At 42.6% G+C, this 21180-nt stretch overlaps 1 protein-coding gene across 1 annotated transcript in view; it reads left to right on the forward strand.

Moving 5' to 3' along the window:
• The first annotated feature begins 19098 nt into the window (after window positions 1-19098).
• MTARC2 (mitochondrial amidoxime reducing component 2) overlaps window positions 19099-21180 on the forward strand; it is a 110710-nt gene continuing 108628 nt past the window's right edge. The window contains exon 1 of the mRNA XM_079299266.1: window positions 19099-19102. The gene's annotated coding sequence lies outside the window, so the exon portion shown is untranslated. The remainder of the gene's footprint in view (window positions 19103-21180) is intronic.

Consider the following 21180-nt stretch of genomic DNA (forward strand, 5'->3'; position numbering starts at 1 on the left):
TTTCACATTCAGGAGAGAATTTCTGCTGATCTGCACAGCCAGGACAGAGTAAAAGAACTAAGATAAGGTAAGGAACATCTTCATTATTCCATATTTAACCCCCTATAAATTCAGAATCTTGCCTCGTCAGATTTTGGGGGTATTTTTGTTTGTTTTATTAATTCAAACATTGCCTAGAAGTTCAGCATCATCATTAAATATTCAACAGAAATGTGTGTATACAAAAGTAATTTCTCTTTCACCTCTTTTCATGTGAGTCTGTTTTGAATAGAGGTTTTGTTTCTTCCTGTGATTTTGCACTTCATGGATTGCTATTGCTTTGGAGGAATTATTCAGAAGCTTTCTGCTATACAAATAATTAGTGATCTGCCCAAAAAAGGAACCTTCTACAGTTCCCTCATTTTGGACTGCTTCTCTTGGAAATCCTGCCCAAACATATCAGCCTGATTAAACATACTAAATATAAATGTTTCCTTATAAATACAGAAAATGAAGAAAGTCAGAGGTTTGCAGGTGTGACATCCACTCACAAAGCCAATATTTAATAAAATCCTGTTACAAGGGTAGTCTGCAGAGAGGACTGTGCCTTGAGAATTTTTTCTGGACAGTAGATGGGGGCCTTCCTTACAGTCTCAGCCTAAGTAAAGGTTAGATTTGGGGTTGAGAGAAAGAGAGAGCCTGGAGACCTGCAGCTGCAGTGAGGCTGGAAGTGTGGGCCATGGAGAGACCTGGGTTGTGAAAGCCTTTTTCCTGGGTAATGACTAGTTGCCATTACCATTGCCATGTGTGGAAGGATAATCCTCAGATTATGGTTATTTTTAGTGGTAGGATTCAGGTTTGGGTTGAGTGTAAGCCTAGAGCTGCAGCTGGAGTGGGTCTGCAAGGGGCTGCCAAAGGAAAGTGGGATCTGTAAAGAGAATGGGCTGGCAGAAGTTTTCTTATGGGAAAAGTAATATGGGGTGTCCATCAGCCAGGACAGTGGAATTGTCTGCTCTCCTGTTCAATGAAGATAATGCTCAGGCTCAGTGAACTGTCATCTAGCCATTTGTAATCTTGATATTTCTGCAGATTTCTTGAAATAAGACAGCCCATTTAAACCAAATATCATATGGTTAAATATGCCAACATCCTGAAAAGCCAGGCCCATGTACCAGTTTTATTCTAAGCTGTTAAAGGAATTATTTATTACTTCACTTAGTATCTTATTTTTCTCTTAAGTGTTTCTGCCTGACCTACTAATTTAAAAACTCATTCCTTTTTCCCAGTCTATTTTTCAAGTCCTTTCCTAATCCAATTCTTTTTTCCTGATGCACAGGTACTACGCCAAATTCAGTGAGAGCAACAACTGAGCTGTATTTTTGGTATGCATTTAGTGTTATTAAAGAAACTGGTTCATGACTGTGGAAACAGTTCTTTACTAATAGCAGGAGTAATTTGTTTTCCCTGCAAGCAGAGGAGAAAATGTCAATTTGCTGATTGGTTTGGTTTTTGGGGTTTTGCATGTTTGGTTCATTTGTTTTGGCTTTGCTAAAACTGAAAAAAAAAAAAAAAAAAAAAAAAAAAAGGAAAAGGAGAAGTTTCTTTAAAGGAGAAGTTTCTTTGTTCCAGCTTCTCTGTAGAGTCTGAGGCTGTCCTGGAATAATTCTGTAGGAGGTTCACTGAGACCAGCCTGCAGGTGGGGAATTAACAGTGTTGTTTTCTCAAATAAAAGCTTCAATTTGCAATACACAAATACCCTTGGGTTTTCATAGGGTATAGAGCTGCACCCAGGTGTGAATATTACTGAATATACTGAACCTCCTGTGAAAATAAAGCTTAAATCTGAATGGAGTACATAGCAACAATTTGCTTTAATGCTTTTTAGCCACTGGACACACAAACAGAAAGCTTTGGAGACATGTGCAGGTGCCTGTGGGCATTTGTAGAATGCAGCAGACCTTCAGGAAGCAGAATCATACAAAACAACAGCATGGGCACTTAATTTCCAGAACAATGAGAATTAAAGAATAATATTAAATAAAGGAAAGTATTAAATAAATGGAAAAGGAAGAGACATCAATTGCTTTGTGACAGATCCTCCTCCAGAAGAGCCCTTACTCCATGCAATCTAAGCTGTCACACTCCTGCTCTTGGAAGCATGAGGGAGCTGCAGGGATGATTCTTTCTCAGGAAAAACTTTCTGTGAGGTGTTTTAGGCTTTGCTGTGCATCACAGATAGTACTGAATGAGAACCTGGAACACAGAGCTGCTCTTGGGGTATGCAGGAGCACTTTGGGTCAGGAGAAGGAGTGGGTCCTGGCCTGAGGCTGCTCTCTCCAGAGGTCTCAACCTACACCTCTCACCACAAAATGTGCTCAAGTAATTTCTGAAAAATGGATGCCATGAGGATAAAAGAGCAGTTCATCATGAGTTTTATAAGGTATTTTTATTGTTTGGATAGCCTGACCTAGCTGAATGCAGAAAAATAATTTGAGGAGACAGACAAAATACCCTCTAATTAACATTTACTACCTCCAGTGTCACCCTAGGAGCAGGTGTAGCTGAAAATAATTAGTTATAGGAGACCTCTAAATCTCTACCATTTCATTTTGTAAATACTTTGTCCTAGTTGACTACAGTTTGGAGCCAAGGCAATGAACCTGGTGGCACTTTGCTGCTTGCACTGGCCTAGGAGGAGCCTTCTATGGCTGCAGATGGGAGGTGTGTGACCTAAATGTCAAGTCATTACACAAGATTAAAATGAGTTTTACAGACCACCAGCAGAATAAAAGCCTACAGCACACAAATGTACACCAGTAGATGAAGCACATTCCCTCAGCCCAGGGAGCAGAGGCTGGAAAACACTTTTCATCTAGAGTCAGAAAAGGAACAGAAACAGCCATGCTTTCACCTCTGTACAAGGCTGCTCCAGTATTACCCCATAATCCCTCCAGAAATCAAGGACAGTTTTACTTGTGATCCTTAGAGGTGGCAGGCTGGGCTCTTATTTTCACAAGGGGAAGAGCAAAAGATGCAATACAGGTGTACTAAGATCACACAGCTGCACTTCTTCCCATTCCCAGGGAGACTGGAGCTCCCCCAACACCACCCACTGCCAGCTCCCACAGAGATTTCCTTTTTTTCTTTTGGTGGATGAACAAAAAGAAGGAAAAGAAACCCAGTGCAAACAGATGAACTTAGGGAAAGCAGAGGTGTCCTGGCCAAGCAGGGAAGTAAACTTGCACCAGTATTGCAATGGAGAGCAGTGTCTTCCTTTGGAGTCCAGAACACATCTTTTGAACTAACTGCATTTTCTTATGATTTGAGGGTTTTAATTGCTCTAAATGTCTAATCCTGCATGTTCTCCACACACTCATGTAGCCCATGTCCCACCTACCTGCACAGACTGCAAACACATGAGTTTTCTAGAGCTCTCAGGGCCTCCCATGCCTCTTAACAACCCTGCTGGTGCCAACAGGCACCTCAACCACAAGGGAACCAGCAATATAACTGTGCAACCCCCTTGGCTCTGGAGATGTCTTACTGTTTTTATTCCTTGGAGGAAAGTCCCTGTTCAAACAGCTCCTAAAGCATGAGATCTCTCATTTAACTGCTGTGTATGCATTTATGTTGTTTTACACTGTCTTGGTTCCAGATCAGCTCATTGTGCAAAGGGAGTGGGCAGCTGCCTCAGCAGGTCTTGGACTGACAAACATGCTTCTACTTTTTTCTAAACATTAATTTTCAGTCCACCTGCACTTGTTTTGAATCACAAACTCACCTCTCCTGAAGAGGAGGCAGCTCTTGAGCTCCTTCTTTCTTACCACCTCTACAACTGCATTGTCCTCCACTCCTAAAGAGAAGGCAAACCTTGAGTGTTGCTCTTTTATTACCTACACCACATCCCCATCCCTCCCAAAAACACAGCTTCCCTCTTCCAAAGATAATTCTCCTCTTGGCTGTGACATTCTCCACCCCCAGTTTCAAGCCCCCACCTTTCTCTGAGGTGGGTGTAATTTAGGTTTGACACCAGCTTTGTTTGATTTCTTTTGGGTTTAGGTGAGATTTTCTTTGAACTTTGAGTCTCTATTATTCAAAGTAAATTAGTAGGCAAGGCATTGCTATAAAAACCCTCCTCCATGAAAAGTAGGTTTTATTTAATTTTCACTACAAAGCTGACAGTTGTGTTGCCTTTCCTCTTTTTAAATTAAGTCCAGAGTCTTCCTGAACTTTAATTATATTGTAACAACACTATAGGAAGTAATCTTTTTTGATAATTTAGAGTAACTTCTCCTGAAATTAACTTCAATATGTTTTGAAATTGTCTCTTGAAATAAAGTTAAACAGGGCCACTTCTATCCAAATCTACTCCATACACAGGGAAGTTCATTGCATGTTTAATAGAAGTTATGTCTTGGAAACAGATTTTTTTCCTCAAACAGGGGAAACACTTCAGCTCCATGGGGCCTTCTCAGCCCTGGCAGAAGGGGCTGAAGCAGATAGCTTGGCTTCTTCACTTTTCACCTCTCTTCACTTTTGGACAAACCCCTTTGTTAGCTCTCCCTTCCACTGCCCTGTACAATAAACCTCAAGTCTGCCCTCTGCACTGCACCCACATGATTATTGATTCCACAAACTCACACCAAACCACTGCTGTACTCTCCAATTTTGCCCATCAAAATAAATCCAGAAGTCCTTCTACAGTGGTGCATCAACAAATTCCTGCACGAAAACTCCCACAGAAACCCTCCACCATCAACAAACTCCTACAGGAAAAATGCCACAACAGAATTACCCCATCAGCAAATTTCCACTTGAAGATTTCCACAGGAATACTCCACCATCAGCAAGGTCCTGCATGAGAACATTTATGTTGCCACTAAAATTTCCATGAGGTGCTATCAAGGAATAATTCTGTAGCAGCCCAAGTACAAGAGTGTCACACTGCTCAGCACACTGGTGTTGAGGGTCCTTCCCTGCTCTCAGGGAACAAGGTTTGGACACCTCAATCCCCTCACTGATGAGGAGAAAGTAACTCTTATCTTCATTATATCACCTCAAGCAGCCACCTGGTTGATCAGGGATGTGGAAAATAAAATCTTTAAAACAGGATTTTTTTTTCCCAGACTAAGGAAATGGAACTAGCTGCAGCCTGCCATGTCCAGCCCTGTGAGCCATGCCAATCCTGCACCCAGTGAAGACAGGAGCTGCCCCATCCTGCAGGGGCTTGTCCTGCAGAACTGTGTGGGCATGCCACACACCGTGGTTACTGATGCTGAAAATTATCTAAGGCACAGAGGGCAGGGACAGAACAATTTCTGGAGTGAGCTGCCAGTGCTCATGCAGATGTTTGTTTGTCCAGTGGATTAATAGGAGGGGGTAGGATTCAATCTCAGTTGTTAATCCTTCCAATGTCACAGGAAGCAGACATAGCTATTTTCTATTAAGACTGGTTGTAAGGTTGTGTGGGCCTCCCCTTTCCCAAATGATACATAATTCCCTCTTTCCAAAGTATCTTGGGACAAGTGTTGATACCAGGAAGAGCCTAGAGGCATTGCTGCCCCACAGAAAATGTGCATTTCTATTCTTAGAGAAAACACCTTCTTCCCTTATTGCAATTGCAGGCTCAGGCAGATGATGGATATGAAGCAGCATTACAGAAGTTTGTTGTCAAAGCCAATATTATATCTTTATTGTCATTTATAAAGGCAAATGTAGCTGCTCTGAAGTGCTATACACAAAAAAATTATTTTCAGTAATCCTGAGTTTAAAACTCAAGTCTTCATTCATCAGATTTCAAGCAACAGTGAGAGGAATTTTCTCTTTAAAAACATATTCAAAGCATTCAGAGGTATTTCTGTCAATGATTGACTACTAAATAACATACCTTTCTCTAACATTTTTGCAAATAAAATAATTACTTTTTTCTTCACTTAAGTTGTCTACCATTATTACATTTTAGTTTATAGTTTTAGCATTTTTTTCTGAGTATGAATTCATTTAGTTATCCTGTATAAGTTAATAAAACCACATTCTGCTCTCTTATCCCAAAGCAGTTCATTGTTTTTGTCCATGATGAATTTTGATAATTTTTCCTTATTTTTCCATGCACATCTATGTATTCCATTGCTGTAGTTCATGGTACTTCATTACTGACAGATTGAAATTCCATTTGACAAATACCAAAACTAAACAACCCACCCATCAACTTACACATTAAGTCAATTTATTGATGATCATCAAGTTTGACACACTACCTGTGATTCAGTAAGCTGCAGTTAGAAGGACAAATCTGCTATTTATTCTGTAATCCCTTCAGCTGGAGATCAGACATCTGTTTGTTAAGCAATTTTTTACAGAAGCATGGAGAAGTCTTCCTGGCAGCCATGTGGTTAAAATATGTTCCCAACTAAATTTCCATTTTTCTGGTAAAGTGATTTATCCACTTGCTCTGTGACTTAAAATACCTTGCAGTGGTCACTGACTACAAATCATGTGTCACACGTGTCTTATTTCAGAACTCTGTTTTGCCTGATTTATTGTGAAAGGCAAGGAAGGAATTACTGTAGCTACAGGCTGGAATAAAGAACTGCCTTGTCACTTAAATAGCTAATAAATTGAGAGCTAAACTAAATATCAACTGTATCTGAGATTCAATAGCAATTAACTTTGCTTTGTAAAAAAAAAAAAAAAAAACAAAAAAAAACTACATACATTTACCTTTGGTCCACAATTGGTCTTTTTTAATTATCTCAATTTTTAATTATTTTTTTAAGAATCAACTACAGAAGACAGGAGTGCCAACACTGCCAAGGTGAACCTTGAGAACCTGTGTTTGGTCCCTGCTTGAAAGGGCTGTTACAATAAATCATTACCTAGAACTAAGTTATCAAACATTCAGGTAGCTTTTTAGGTATCTAACCAGTATGTACCAGTGCCATGACACTGGGAACATGAATCACAGTGAGTTCTTAAACCAGCTCCCTGATCTCCATGTTCCCAGGCTCTGGGGACAGCACCCTCTGCACCTCTGAATGCAGTCTGAGCAGGGAGAAGGACACTGTCAGGAACAGTGGCTATAAGCTGTTTTAATTCCCTAGGAAATTGCATTCCTGGTTTTTGGAGGAAGAGCACAGCAAGGAGTGCAGCAACTGACTGCAGGGTCATGACCAGCTGTAGGGACAGTCCCTGTGGTCAGGGGTTAAGGTGAGCAGGGAGTTATTATAAGAAAAAACTTGATCTCCATCATTTTAGTTTAAGGCATGATACTGACATTCTGATTAACCAGTAATTACAGAACTGAAGAATGTACTATATCCTTTTGCCTTGGTGGTTTATGGGTTTTGGGGATTTTCTTTGTTGGTTGTTTTCTTCTTGTCGTCCTTGCTGGTTTGGATTTTTTCATTCTTTGTGGGGGGTTATTGGTTGTTAAGTTTTTTTGTTTGTTTTTCCACATTTCACAAAAATGAATTGCATGAGCTTTAAAATTTAAAGGCTTAAGCTTAAAAAAATATGTGGGTACTTATTAAAAAATTCTTTGATACATGTACCTTATGCATTAGCATATTTGCAGCAGAGCTATGGCTGCTATTAAAAATTTCTGGCAAATCCTCAAGAAGTTTCATGTCTGTGGAGCTATACCCATGTACATTGCTTTTGGGTGGAGACCAAATAATCCAATAACTTCTGAAATTAATCTGGTAATGATACTGCAACCATATTAAAAATAAACAAACAGCTCCCCTGCCAGGTGCTGTTTAATGTTGGAATGTTTTATCACTTTCAGCAGAGGCCAAAGAATGAGTGAACTAAAACCTTATTCCTAAGTCCAGGCTTGTCAATTCTGGGCTAAGAAGCGCTTGAAGAGACAGAGAAACTTCAGCTTGAAAGAAATGATAAGAGGAGCTTCCAGAGTTTCCTCTTGGTTGGATAAAATCTTATCTGTGAACCAAGCACCTCACAGTAGAATTTAATTCACACACAGATGTAGAGAACACCAGGCAATTCAGTTGGGTTGTTCTGCTATTCGAGCAAAGACAAAGACGTGTCAGTCCAGAAAATTGAAGACTTCCTGGAAATTACTTTTTCCATTTTTTGGCCCAATTTAACTTAGGGCTGAAGATGTGAAGTTGTATGGGAGTATTTTATAAACTTATCTGAGAGCATGATGTGGGTTTCTACACACAATTATGCAGAACATCTTGCATAGCACTCTACAAACAATGACTTAGGTCCTGGTCATGCACCAGCTATGTAAGCAAATGTAGCAGCAGCTCTATTTCAGCAATAGCTGGCACCAACTTCATCTCAGCTTACAAAGAAAGGAATGTTGGCCAGGCCATCAGAAGGAAAATTATTCCCCAGCTTGTTTCTGGTTGCAGAATCATAGAATAGTTTGGTTGGATGGGACCTTTAAAAATCATCCTGAAATGAGCAAAGACATGTTCAAATAGAACAAATTGCCCAGAGCCCTGTCCAGCCTGGCCTTGAGTATGTCCAGGGCTCTTGCCACCTCTCTGGGCAACTTTTTCCAATGGTTTAGCACTCTCTTTATAAAAAAAATTCTTCCTTGTAGGTAATCTTAATCACCCCTCCTTCGATTTAAAACTGTTACCTCCTGTGCTAAATAAAACTCTTGTTTTGTAATAATCAGTCTCTTCAGGTGAGAAAAGCAAAAGTTGTGAAGTTTCCACAGTAGAAAAGAGCAATTGGTTGAATTAATGGTAGTGCCACAAGATGGTGCTGGACATTTCATTGACACAGGTCCTTGGAGCTTTTCATTTATTGTCTTTGTATGTTCCCTGACTAAACTTTTCCCCAGCTGGAAGTTTACTCTGAAAATCAGCACTGGCTGGCTGCATGGAGATACACAAACAGGCTGGCATCTCACACATGGATAAGAGGGTTTCCTGTTTTATGCTTTTCTGGAAACATCACTGGTGCTGCTTTGCAGTTGTGCATCCCAAGATGCTTTCATGGCAGGTCAGCAAAGCTTTCATCCTTCTATGGAAAATCCTTCCAGATTAATAGTGTTTTCCAAAACCCCCAGGTGGCCACAGCAGCCCAGGATGGTGACCTGACAGCACAGTGCAATTTTAATGGCAATTGTGATGCTTTTTTTTTGTTTTGAAAGAGAAAACAATTATACAAGCAGGAGCAATTTCATGCAATTTTATAAAAACTCTAGAAAAAAGGCATCTTGGAAAAAAGATTATCTGCCTTTTACGGGTTGTAATGCACTCATGAATGGAGCAATATGGTCATTATTTTTCCACTAATGCATTTCCAAAATGAAATCTTTGGCATTGGGAGATTTAATAAACCATTTCTGATATTTACAGTCCATGGCTGGCAATGCTGCTAATATTTCCTAAACAAATGTTTAGGAAAAAAATAGAGAATATTAAAATTTTAGGTCAGATTCTTAGTGAGATTAATAGGCCTACAAAGATTTAATATGACTGCAGATTACCCTGAAGTACAGAAACCATTTCATTCAAGTCTTATGAACTTGATGGAGTTTGGTTTTGGATTCTGAAAAACCTGAATTTTATAATGGAAATCATCCAGATCTGGAGCCTTAAAGTCCAGAGTGTTTATGTCCCTATCTAAGCCTGAGGAGCACAGCCTGTCTTTAATCTGTGATACCTCTGTGCCCCACAGAATTTTCAGTCTCCTCTCCCACAGTCAATACCTCCTACAGTCTCTATATCCAGCTGCTCTCCTGATTTTATAACCAGCTGACCCAGGACAACACAGCAGACACAGACTTTAAATATTCAACATCTCTCCTTTTGTTTTTTTCTTTAATGGTGGAGATGAGTGGCAAAAAGAGTACGTTGTCCAGTTCCACTTTGGAATATGGTATTCATCTCTTCCCCTACTTCAGTTTTACACCTCTTCACTTTCATGGAGCCTTTCCCCCAAACTCCATGCCATCCACTAAGGCACATGATGAAAGCAAGAAGGGTGTGACCTTTTGTTTCTAGTCAGCAGTGCTCCCAGGACAGTGATAGTGATGTTACAGAGGGAAGATTAAAACCCAGTGATCAGTATTCAATGCAAATATTGACTGTATTTTCCATATGTGAAGTTACAATGGTTTGCAATAAGGAATAAAATTGTATATAACAGCCTCAGAATGGACATATAAAATTAAAGAAAATCATAAAAAATTGAACTGAAACTACTGTCATACCTAAATTCCTGGATTTCTAATTGTCTGCCAATTCCTTTCACAATTTGTACACACTTCATAGTATCAAATGAGAATTAATTTGTGTTTTACATACCATTTTAAACAACCCAGTCAACAGAAAAATCAGCAGCTCCCAAACTAGTAATTCCAGATCTATTTTTAAATACAACCATTGAAATATTTTGACATAGTTAATTACCACTAATTTATGACTGCTTGGTAATTTTTCACTAATTAATGCAATATTTTTTTGTTTTAAAAGATCTATTATGTAAAAGCATAGACTTACTTACTTTGTATCAGCTAGACTTACTGCAACCAGAAATACTGGTAAGAATACAAATGTTCCTAAAATTGCTTTATGGTAAATAAATAGCATCTTTTCCCAGGCATTCTGCTGTGCATGTGTTGCAGGGTGTGAGGTTGGTATTCCTCCCTTTTCCCCTCAGTGTGGATGGCTGAATGGATTACTTGTTTTCCTATTCTTATTCTGAAACATGATAGAAGTATGGTATATTGCTACATAAATAAAACTGAATTTCTAATCTTAAAAATTATGTGTTTTCCTAAGTGTATTCAAGTTTGGAACATTACTTGGGTTGTAACAGATTCTTAATGGGAGTGAGAAGCTTGCTGTTTGCATAATGTCTTCTGCACCAACTGTCTGGCTTCTGGAAAATGTGGTGGAATATTCATAATCCCCACCCTCCGTGAGTGATATAGTTATTGTTGCCTTCTGACTAGTGTAAATTACAGAATAAAATCTGCATTCAAAGTCATTCACAGCACTCTCACACTGTCTGTCACTGCTGGAATATCTGCTTGGTTTAGGATTCCCTGGCTCTACAGGAGCCTAAGTTGGCCTTAATGAAAATTAAACTCTTGGCCTGATGCTTTGATCATCTCACAGACTCTCCACTATGTCATCCTTCCAATTATCTAACCAAAGCCAATGGGAGGGGGAAAATCTAGGATCTAGCATGCTAAGGAATTTATCATGACACTTCTTACAAAGCTGTTGTTATGGTACTTCCTAAACAGACCTGGCTATAAGTGATGAAATAACCAGGAGCTAATGCTGACACTTCCTGCCTCATCCTTGGGATGTTTAGAAATATGGAGAAGGCACGTGTCCTTGTGATTCCCATGGGAATGACCATGCCACCATCCTGCCTGCCCAGCTCCATGCCATCAGGCAAGGGAGTGCTAAGAGATGCAGAAGAAACTCCATATTTTGGGCTGGATTTTCTGTTGTTTTCAAACATGCAAATTGTTTATACCTAAGCAAAACAGGTAAAACCCCTGTACATGGGTGAGATGTAGAGTCACTTTCTACCACCACACTTGTTGCCTGGCTTGCTCCTTCCTGGGCTGCTTGTCCTTGTGCAATTGTTTGTGTCCCTGTGAGTTTGCTCACGGGCCATTGCATACCATAATGTACCATTCTCAGGGAGCACACTCTGTGAAAAAGCACTCTGAGAACAAGGTTTGGGTTTATAAGGCAACATTCACAGAACTTTGGGAAGAGTTTGTTAGGCCCTGGTCCTAATTTTGTGTTGCCACCACTGAGGTTGTATAAATTCCAGGGTGTGTGTGCTGAAGGAGTAGGAATAGTCCTTTATATTGTTTTTACACCAGACAATGTGCACCATCACAGTACTGACTTAAAACTTGTCTTAGCCAAGTGTGATACATGACTTGGAGCAGTCACTGAAAACTCTCTCTGAATACTGTGGCAAAGGCTAATGTACATAAAGGAAGATCAAAGTTAACTTTGAAGTAGGAATGGAGCCTGACATAGCTTAGCAAGACATACTGTACTTAGGCATAACTCAACAAACTGGAAATATTTCATTTTCAGTTTCCTGCCCAAGACATCAGCCTAATTTTTTTTTTAATTATTGTTTTTGTTGTCCGTTTTGGTTCTCCATTAACTGCCATTAAGTACAAGCTGTGCTGGCAACTTCTTTTACAAGTTTTCCATAAACATATGGACTGTATTTTCCTTCTGTAAACATTGTTGATAGTGCTTTGTCATGCAGTTTACCATCTCCTCTACACATGGAGAATGCTGTCACTCCCCCCACCAAACCACGGTGCAGCAATGAGCTGAATAAGGGCCCAAGAGAAGGTGGTGGGATGTAAATGAATCAGCACACTCATCTCCTTTCATCCATCCCTATTTCCATCTTTGTGTGGCACCTCTCTCACAAGCTACACTGCTGCAAGCAGCTCTGCCAAGTCCCATTCTCCAGACCTGTCAGATACTCTCAGAAAGGGTTTGTCTCATGTTTCCAGACATATACGTTGACTCAGGCTCTTGGGGGAAGCAACACCTTTGAGTCTGACCCCCACATTTCTTCACAACTCTCAGTCTCCAGTGCTGCAGGCTCCATGGGACAATCCTGCCACAATAGCTATTCAATGCCCATGGATTGGGCTTTTTTCCTGCCTTTCAATCCGCAGGGAAAAGTGAATAAGCTTCAACTGCAAGTGCCTCCCGTCCTTACACAGGTTCCCACACCCGAAGGCACATTCCAGGCAAAGTGCCTTCTCACTAACCCGTGCAGTGCAGCCTGTTGACCACTGGGCTATAGCACTGAGCTGGAGCAAAGGCAGAGTCACCCGGGGGGACTTCTGTATGCTGGGGACAATTCTGAGCAGGTAACTCCAAATACTCACCTAGATTTCTCCAGGACCTTCCTGTGTCACATCCAACAGGGTAATGGGCACTTTTTATTGCTGCATGGTAGACAAAATACAAAATTATTTATTAATTATCAGTAATAAAATGTTAAAAATGACTTCTGATAATTTTCTCCTTTGCACAGAGTGCTGGCTCCTCTCTCCTCCTCCTCTGGCAGTGTGAAGGTGGCAGTGATGTCCTGCTTTGTCCATTCCTGGAGTCCTTGAAGGGCATGGTGCTGGGGCAGTGGCATGGCTGCCCTGGACTGAGCACGATGATATAAAGCAGTGTGGCAGCCACTTGCCTCCAGCTCTCCTGGCGGTCCTCCCAGCTGAAAGCAGAAGCTACAAGGTAGCAAAAAACTCCTTTACATTCCCAATACCTCACTCAGCTGCAGCTGGCAAAACACCTGGAAACCTAGACCCCCATTTTGAGCAGTTCCTGAGCATAACGTGAGCACAACCACCACAAAAAAAGCTCTGGGTCTGAGTGATTCCCAGTAGATGAGCTATAGCATACACACTGACATTTCCAAACAGACCTAGTCCCTTGTGGAGATTAAAGTAAATCCCACAGTATTTCATTCTAGCTATAATCCTAAATAACAACAAATCTGGATCTGCTGTATAATATTAAATAACTCCTGCCTTACTTTTTGTCTTCCTTGTGTCAAAGAATATCATAAACTTTGACAGTCAAGTGCTCAGAAATAAGGAAATACTAGAATGCCAGCTGTTCTGTTCATACAGAAGAGTGGTCAGCCCCTAACACACTGTACCACTAGCTGGATTAATTGTATTACATGCTCTCTTCTAGAGGGAGGAACTACACCCAGCTGAGCAATCTCAGGGCCAGCACTCAAAATGCTGATTGCTGGGTCAGTGCTTTCATTATTAGGGGTTCATGGTGGAAACACAAACCACAAGAGCAGAGAGCTCTCTTGGTTTGTACAGCTCAGCAGAACATACAGACTGTTCAGTTGGAATATATTTTATTAACATTGAGCATCCCCTTCACGCACAGATAGCTTTGGCATTATTGGCACTTAAGCAACAATAAAGCCCCTGTTATCTAGTGAGGGTTTTTGGGTTTTTTAAGTGTTTTTCAAAGGCATCTCCCTTTGCAATGTGAGGTGTTTCTGTATCATCTCTGCCTTGAGGGATGTGGTCGGATTGGTGCATCACTGCCCATAGGAAGCCAGGCTCTGGGGATGCAGCTGTGTTGCCAGAAAGTCTGCACGTATAGACAGATCTTTTGTGCACTGCCTGTAAGTTGTGGCTGTGACTCTGTCCCCAAGGGGTCCTGGAAGGTTTTGAACCGTAGGTGTATCTCTGGGCTGCCAGAAAGAATGTGCTTGTGGATGCCTTTGCCTATAGGGATGAAAAGCTGTGGGCTGCTGATATATCAGTACGTGTTAGAATAAAGCCTCTGCACAGGAGGTGCATCCCACTCTTCTGCTAGAGGTCTTCAGGCAATTCCAGAGCTGTTTGTCTCCACAGCATCTGGGACATTCACTGCTCTATTTGCCCTGGCATATCCACATGGTAATAAAGTTGTAGGAGTGATAATACACTGGTGCCAAGTTACTCACTGTATCAGCATATGCGCCCTCCCTCCGAGGAGCTCAAGATGATTTGAAATTCCTAATTAAGCGTCCTACACTGGAGACAATTAAGGATTATTATGCCCATTTTACAGACATTGTTGCCATGTTGCCTGGAAGGCCTGTGTGCTCCCTGCCAGGGGTGTCTGTAAAATCCAGTGTACCCATTATGGGTCCCCAATTCACTCTTCACCATGGCACTGATTGATATCCATCAAAACTAGCACTCTGTACAAGGAGCAAACCTTGAGGGTCAGGCAAAGGCAGCTTAGCTGGCCTGTATACAGCAAACAGAGAAAACACCTCATGCATTCATTTTCCTGCCTTCAGGAACAGCAACTTTTGCCTCAAGGCCAAACCCCAAGCGACTGCCCAGACTTTTGCAGAGCCTGGGCAGTCTCAAGGCTCCTAAATATCAACTTCAGTGTGACTTTGTAGCACAGTATAGCAGTCTGTACTTAGGCATGCCCGCAAGGAAAGTATCCAGCAGGATACAGTATGCAAACATATAACAATGTTCCCATCCAAATCTTTGTATCAGTGCCTGCTGTTTATTTCCCCTTGAACAGTTAATCATCTATAGGGATGAGTCTAGACAACATTTTCCCTTTCTTTCCCAAGATAAAAATAAAAAAAGTGTGATCAGATTCTGAATCCAGACAGACTAACAGTATAACAGACTAAAATTTTCAGAAGATTGTGAGCATTCCACTTATTGTTCAGTCACTACAGTTCCACCTTATTTTATCCTCAGCATGAGAAGAAATGCTGATTGACACATTCAGTAGTAACACAAAGCTGAATATATTTTTCTCTGAATACTCTACAAGTAGATCTATAGAAATGTGCTTAGTCAGGAAAGGCATCTGATCATATATCTAGATGAAAAAATAGGCCTCAAATACCCATCTGGATTTGGGAATAAACTCAGCACTTCAGGCTCATCACTAATGGAAAGAATGACATACACAGACATGACTTCATGGTCTTAAAGGCCTTGAAAATATACACCCAAAATGTATATTGTAGCAATATACATTTAATCACTCTTGGAAGCTGCTAAAAAACAAAGAGCCAAATGATTGAAGCAGTGTAGACTCTCTGCAGAGAAAAGGTGCTTTGTGCCAGTAATTCAGGGATATTACCTTTGGCTCATGAATCTGCACTATTTTTTGGCCATACATTCAAACTTGACTCATGCAGCTCCTACAAAAATGCAAGAGAGGCAGAAGATGTCACTTACATCCTTAGGTTCAAAACCCACCTTTAAAAAGATATATTAAACATTGTACACAGCAGGGTTTTCTACCTGGCTTTGTTCCCTTATAATAAATATAGAAAAATGGCCCTGGAATTGTGTGAATATGGCTGGAAGTTTTTGCATAAATATTCCCCAGTTTGAATGTTTAACTGAACATGCTCCAGGCACAGCTGCTGAGCATGCACCTGCACTCAGCAACCTGGAGAAGCCCAGGAGCTGTGAAGGAAAAGTCAGCAATGGCTTTTGTACCCCTCATGGCTGAGCATGGGCTCTCCTCTATTTCCACCACCAAAGGTCCAGATGAAACCTGTTATCCCACTGCTTTGCTTTGCTTTGAATGTTTCCACCCATTTTGTATTTCCACCCTGTAAGGATTCCAGTAAAATACTTTACTGGTGATGGTGCATGGTAATAATGGCATGGTAGGGATTTGTCAAAGGTTTGGTTTTTGAAGCTGCTTCCCTGAGGATTTACATTGCAAAGGTATTTCCAAGAGCTGCTTTCCTCCTGTCAGAGAGCAGAGCACCTTGTGAGCTGTATGTGAAGGAGCTGGAGATGCAAACATCCCAGTGAGCTGTGGAAACCCCTTATCTTGCACAGACACTTGTTCAGCCCCGTGGAGGAGACCCACAGCTCCACCTTCAGCTACTTCAACAAACATGGCTATTTCCACCTCCCTGGCTCTATCTGGGAAAGCTGGCACCCATCCCAAACCTATCCTAGCTCTCCTGAGGCTGCTGGGGGTGACCTGCAGCTTGGGCTCACAGCCAGGATGAGTGGTAAGTGCCAGATTGCAATGCTTTTCCCTCAGGCAACAACCAGTCAATCTAGAGTAAAATGGGTGAGAAGCTTGGGACTGGGCTGGATTGGGGTTTTTTAGTTTTTTTAAGCCATAGAATAAGCTAGAATCTCTAAAAATGAATGTTATCAGGCAGGAGAATCTGCAGCTCCTAGGGTATACCCAGGAAAACACAATTCCAGGTCACTCAAGGGATGTGATAAGGAATAATGTGGGGAGAGGACAGGCGAGGAAACAGCTTGGAGGGTCCTGTGTGTCTTTCAGACAGGGAAAACCACCAGGTGATGGCCAGAGATGCTTGGACTTGCTCCTGTTTCCCAGACCTGCTGCTCCATCCAGCAGTTTCCAAGCACTGTCAGTGCCACATGGGTTTCACAGCTGTCTTGGTGGTACATGAATCCCTCTCTTAAGAATATTTGCAACCAATATGCTAATTATGCTACCAATACTTTTTCTTTCAGCAATTCCTCCAGGAGTGGGGAAATGGTAAATTTCCAGTCATTCCTATTATGGCAACACCTGAAGAGAAATTCACAGAAGAAGAATGAGGTATTTTCTGTGCTGATCACTTGCTTCCTGCCAGATTTCAAAGCTGCCAGGTTTTTATTCTCAGCATGAAAACAATTACCGGAAGAATGAAGGTGAAATAATTAACAAACATGAAACACTTAACAAACATGAAACAATTAATAAAGGTGTTAGTACTTCTCAAAAGAGGTGGCAGGGACCTTTCACTACATGAAGTGCCAGTGAAAGGCATCACAGTGCATTGTCTAGCTCTATAAACTCGTGGGTGAATTTAGACCATGTGGATTAAGCAAATTTACAGAAGGTGATAAAAGGAAATTCAACCCTAGATAAACAAAGATGCAAATCTCTCAAAATCAAACTCCCTTTTGTGCGAAAAATCACCTATCACCACAGTAATCTCAGTCTTCCCCTCTTCCCCCTGTCCCAGGGAGGTGTCTGTGGCAAGACCTGGGGAGCTGCTCTGTTTCTGTCACACCCTCTTGCCTGCAGATAAAGCTCACGGGAGCTGACAGTGCATCAGAATTTCATCTGCAATTTTCCATTGCATCACACCAGGCAGCTACAAACACAGCACCCAGTGTTAGCTGAGCTGGGGTGACACGGGTTTTGTTCTAAGTCAAAAGTGTGTCTAAACCCTTTCCATTGAGAGGAATGTTACATTTGTCTTTACAAACAAACTGTAGATCTGTTGGTAGGTAAAGTTAGCACCTATAGATAAAAGAAACAATGGGAGGGATTACACTGATTGATGAATGGAAAAAGAGATTTGCCTTTACAAACAAACTGTAGGTTTGCTGGTAAATAAAATTGGGTAACAAAAGATGAAAGAAGCAACGGGGAGGGGGAAAACTGAATTCTACAAGAATTAAAAATTAAAAGGGAGGGTTATACATTAGAGGGGAATGTCAGGTGTCAGGCGTTCCGGGAAGTCTGTGCCTCTCGAGTACCTCAGCCAATGGGGAAAGAGAGAGGGAAAAGCGGCCGGGAAATAGGATAAAAAGGGAGGCTGCGTCCTCCAAAATTCGAGAGATCCCAGGGGAATGCCCCATGGCCTCTCCCTTTATTCGAATAAAGCAAAAAGGACTCCTCTGTCTCCTTTTTGGACATAAACCTCTGGTGTTTGTGGGTTAATTTCCCTTACAAATTGGGGGCTCGTCCGGGATATTTCCACCGTCCGGGGCGGCAGGCAGCGGTGGAGCTGAAGGCGCGCCTCACCCAGTTTCGGTGATCAGCTCCCCCAGGTGCCGGCTGGCACCGGGCGATCGATTGGGTTCCCGAGACTGTCCAGGAGACAGACGAGTGGCGGACCAGGGGGGTCCGTGAAGAGTCCGCAGGGAAGGACCACTGAAAATCTCACCGGTGAGTAAAGTGGGATCCTCGGGGAAGAGGTACACCTGGGAGGGCGCCCATGGAGGGCAGCACAGGTGAAACAGAGAAACCCATGGAGGGCAGCACAGGTACACCTGGGAGGGCGCCCATGGAGGGCAGCACAGGTGAAACGGGGAACCCATGGGGGGTTGGAAGGGTGAAGCCGGGAAAGGGACGCTGCAAAAAGGATCCCATAATACCCCCGGAGAGTCCCTTGGGGAGAATGCTGAGGTCTTGAGACAGATTGTATATTCACCCGGAAGTAACTATGGGGATTATGATAAAATATTGTTATTTTGTGTGGCCAGAGTATAAGTTGTCAAAGGGGCTTATAAGGCCATGTTATATAGATGCCCTGGGGGGGGCAACAAGTGAGGTCGAGAAGGGGTCTCGATAATCCATGCCCTGGGGGGCAATACGGGAAATCGAGAAGGGATCTCGATAGTCCATGCCCTGGGGGGCAAAAAGGGGAGTCGAGAGAGGGTCTCGACAGCGGCGGATGGATGGAGAGTGTTTGTGTGTTGGAAGAGAATTGAGGAGGAGTGTGTGATAGGTATGGGTGAGGCAATGAGCGGCAGGTCCGAGCACGGAGCTGCGGGACCAGGAACACGGGCTGGGGGCTGTGGGGCTTCCGGGGCTCAGCGCGGGGCTGTGCCTGACCCCGCCAGCCCCGGGCAGGGCCAGCAGTGTCCACTGGCCCCCGTGAGGCTCGGGGTGCCCCGGCCCCGTAAGGTTTGGGGTGCCCAGCCGCCTGCGATGCTGCGGGCCGTGCTCGCTGGGAGCATCGGTGGGGGAGGAGCTGTGTTTGCACTGTGACAGGACGCAAACTGACTCTGGTATACCGTGTGTGATAAAGAAAGGGAGAACGAGAATAAAGGAATATATGGGAAATGCAGATTGTACGTGAAGAGATTAGGATTCTGTTTTAAGGATTTTGTGAGTTTTGCTGGAAAATACAAGTAATACAGGGAAAGCCATGGAAATTTGCTAAATGTGTGGGAGGGGTTTAAAAAGCATGAGTTTCTGATTGCTCCTCATTGTGACTGTAATTTACTGGGAAGAGATTTGATGACTAGAATGGGAAAGCAAATTAGTTTTGTGAAAAGTAACAAGAGTAAAAAAAAAAAAAAAAAAAAAAAAAAAAAAGTAACACAGAGTCTGTGTTACTGTCTGTAATATCTTTATGTAAAATGTCTGGTAGGATTTATGCTGAAATGCAGCTGCAGAGATATACGAAGTTTGTTTAGGCAAGCTTTGCAGAAAATATTAAGAGTTTACTCCACCCTCAGGAGTTAAGCTGTTGCAATATGTAGATGATTTGCTGTTATCAGGGGAGCAGAAAGAGGTGGTTGAGGAGAGAGTCAGATATTTGGGACACCTTCTGACTGAGGGGTTGCAGTGTGTTGGTCCAGAAGGAGTGCAGGGGATTTTTGCCCCAGACTGACAAGGGGTTGCGGAAAGTTTTGGAGTTGGTGGGGGACTGCGTAGCTTGGATCGAGGATTTTTCTGTTGTGGCTAGACCTTTGTGTAACTTTTTAACCCAGAGCGGTCCTGGTGTTGTGATGTGGTCACCAGAAGTGGAGCAGTGCTTTGGAAAATTGAGGGATGGATTGGTTGGTGCTCTGGTCTTGGCTCTTCTGGACGCAGAAAAGGAATTTCAACTACATGTGGGTGTTGAGCTGGGTCATGCTAAAGGAATTTTCGTGTAAGAGAATAAGGAACACAGAGGCCTGACACCTGTTTTTCTGAGTTGTTAACCCAGAGGCCAGAGGCTGGCTCCATTGTCTGCAGAAACTGTGACCACAGCTCTGATAGGGGCTGACAAGGGGAGGGTATGTGATTGTAATAAGTTTAGCATCAGATTAAAGCTTTGTTAACTGAGACAGCCTCTATGTGGATGACGAGTGCTCGATTATTACAATATGAATCTTGTTTAATGGTACAGGAGGATTTAGAATTTAAAAATGGGGAAAATTTTAATCCAGCCTCCTGTTTGAATGGCCCCGAAGAAAGGGGGAGACAGGAGGAAAGCCATGATTGTATCCAGGTTATAGATCTCCAGACTAGAGCTAGGGAAGATTTGAGAGATAATCCCTGGCCTGAGGGAGAGAATGTGTTCCTCGATGGGTCGTCAAGAGCAATAAACGGGAAGCGTTTTACAGGATACTCTATCGTGAATGGCAAACAATTAAAGGAAGGGGGGAGGTTACCGCCCACCTGGTCAGCCCAGACAGCTGAGCTGTATGTGCTTATCAGAGCCTGTGAGTTATACTGGGATAAGACAGTGAATGTTTTTACCGATTCTAAATATGCTTATGGGGTGATACATGCATTTGGGAAACTGTGGGAAGAACGAGGTTTGTTAAATTCTAGGGGAGAGACGTTGGCCCATGAAAACTTGGTCTCTCGCCTATTGGGGGTGGTGAGTTTGCCAAAGGGGGTGGCAGTGGTCCACATTGTGGGGCATCAGGCAGGGTGCTCGGGGCGGGGGGCAATGGGAGGCCGATTGGCTGATGGGGAGGCTCGGAGAGCTGCATTGTTGCCAGAGGTCTCTGGGATCCTCCCCTTGCTCCCGGTGGCTGCACCGCTGCCAGAGAGGTTGTCTTTCCCACCAGAGGAACTCGAGATAATTAGGGGGAGTGGGGCAGAAGAAATAGGAAACAATTGGTTTACAAGGGATGGGAGGCAGTGGATCCCAAAAGCTCTGGCCTTACAATTGTTAAAACAACTTCATGAAGGGAGTCACTGGGGCTCT

Source organism: Erithacus rubecula (genome assembly GCF_903797595.1).
Source record: "Erithacus rubecula genome assembly, chromosome: 2".
Classification (NCBI taxonomy): domain Eukaryota; kingdom Metazoa; phylum Chordata; class Aves; order Passeriformes; family Muscicapidae; genus Erithacus; species Erithacus rubecula.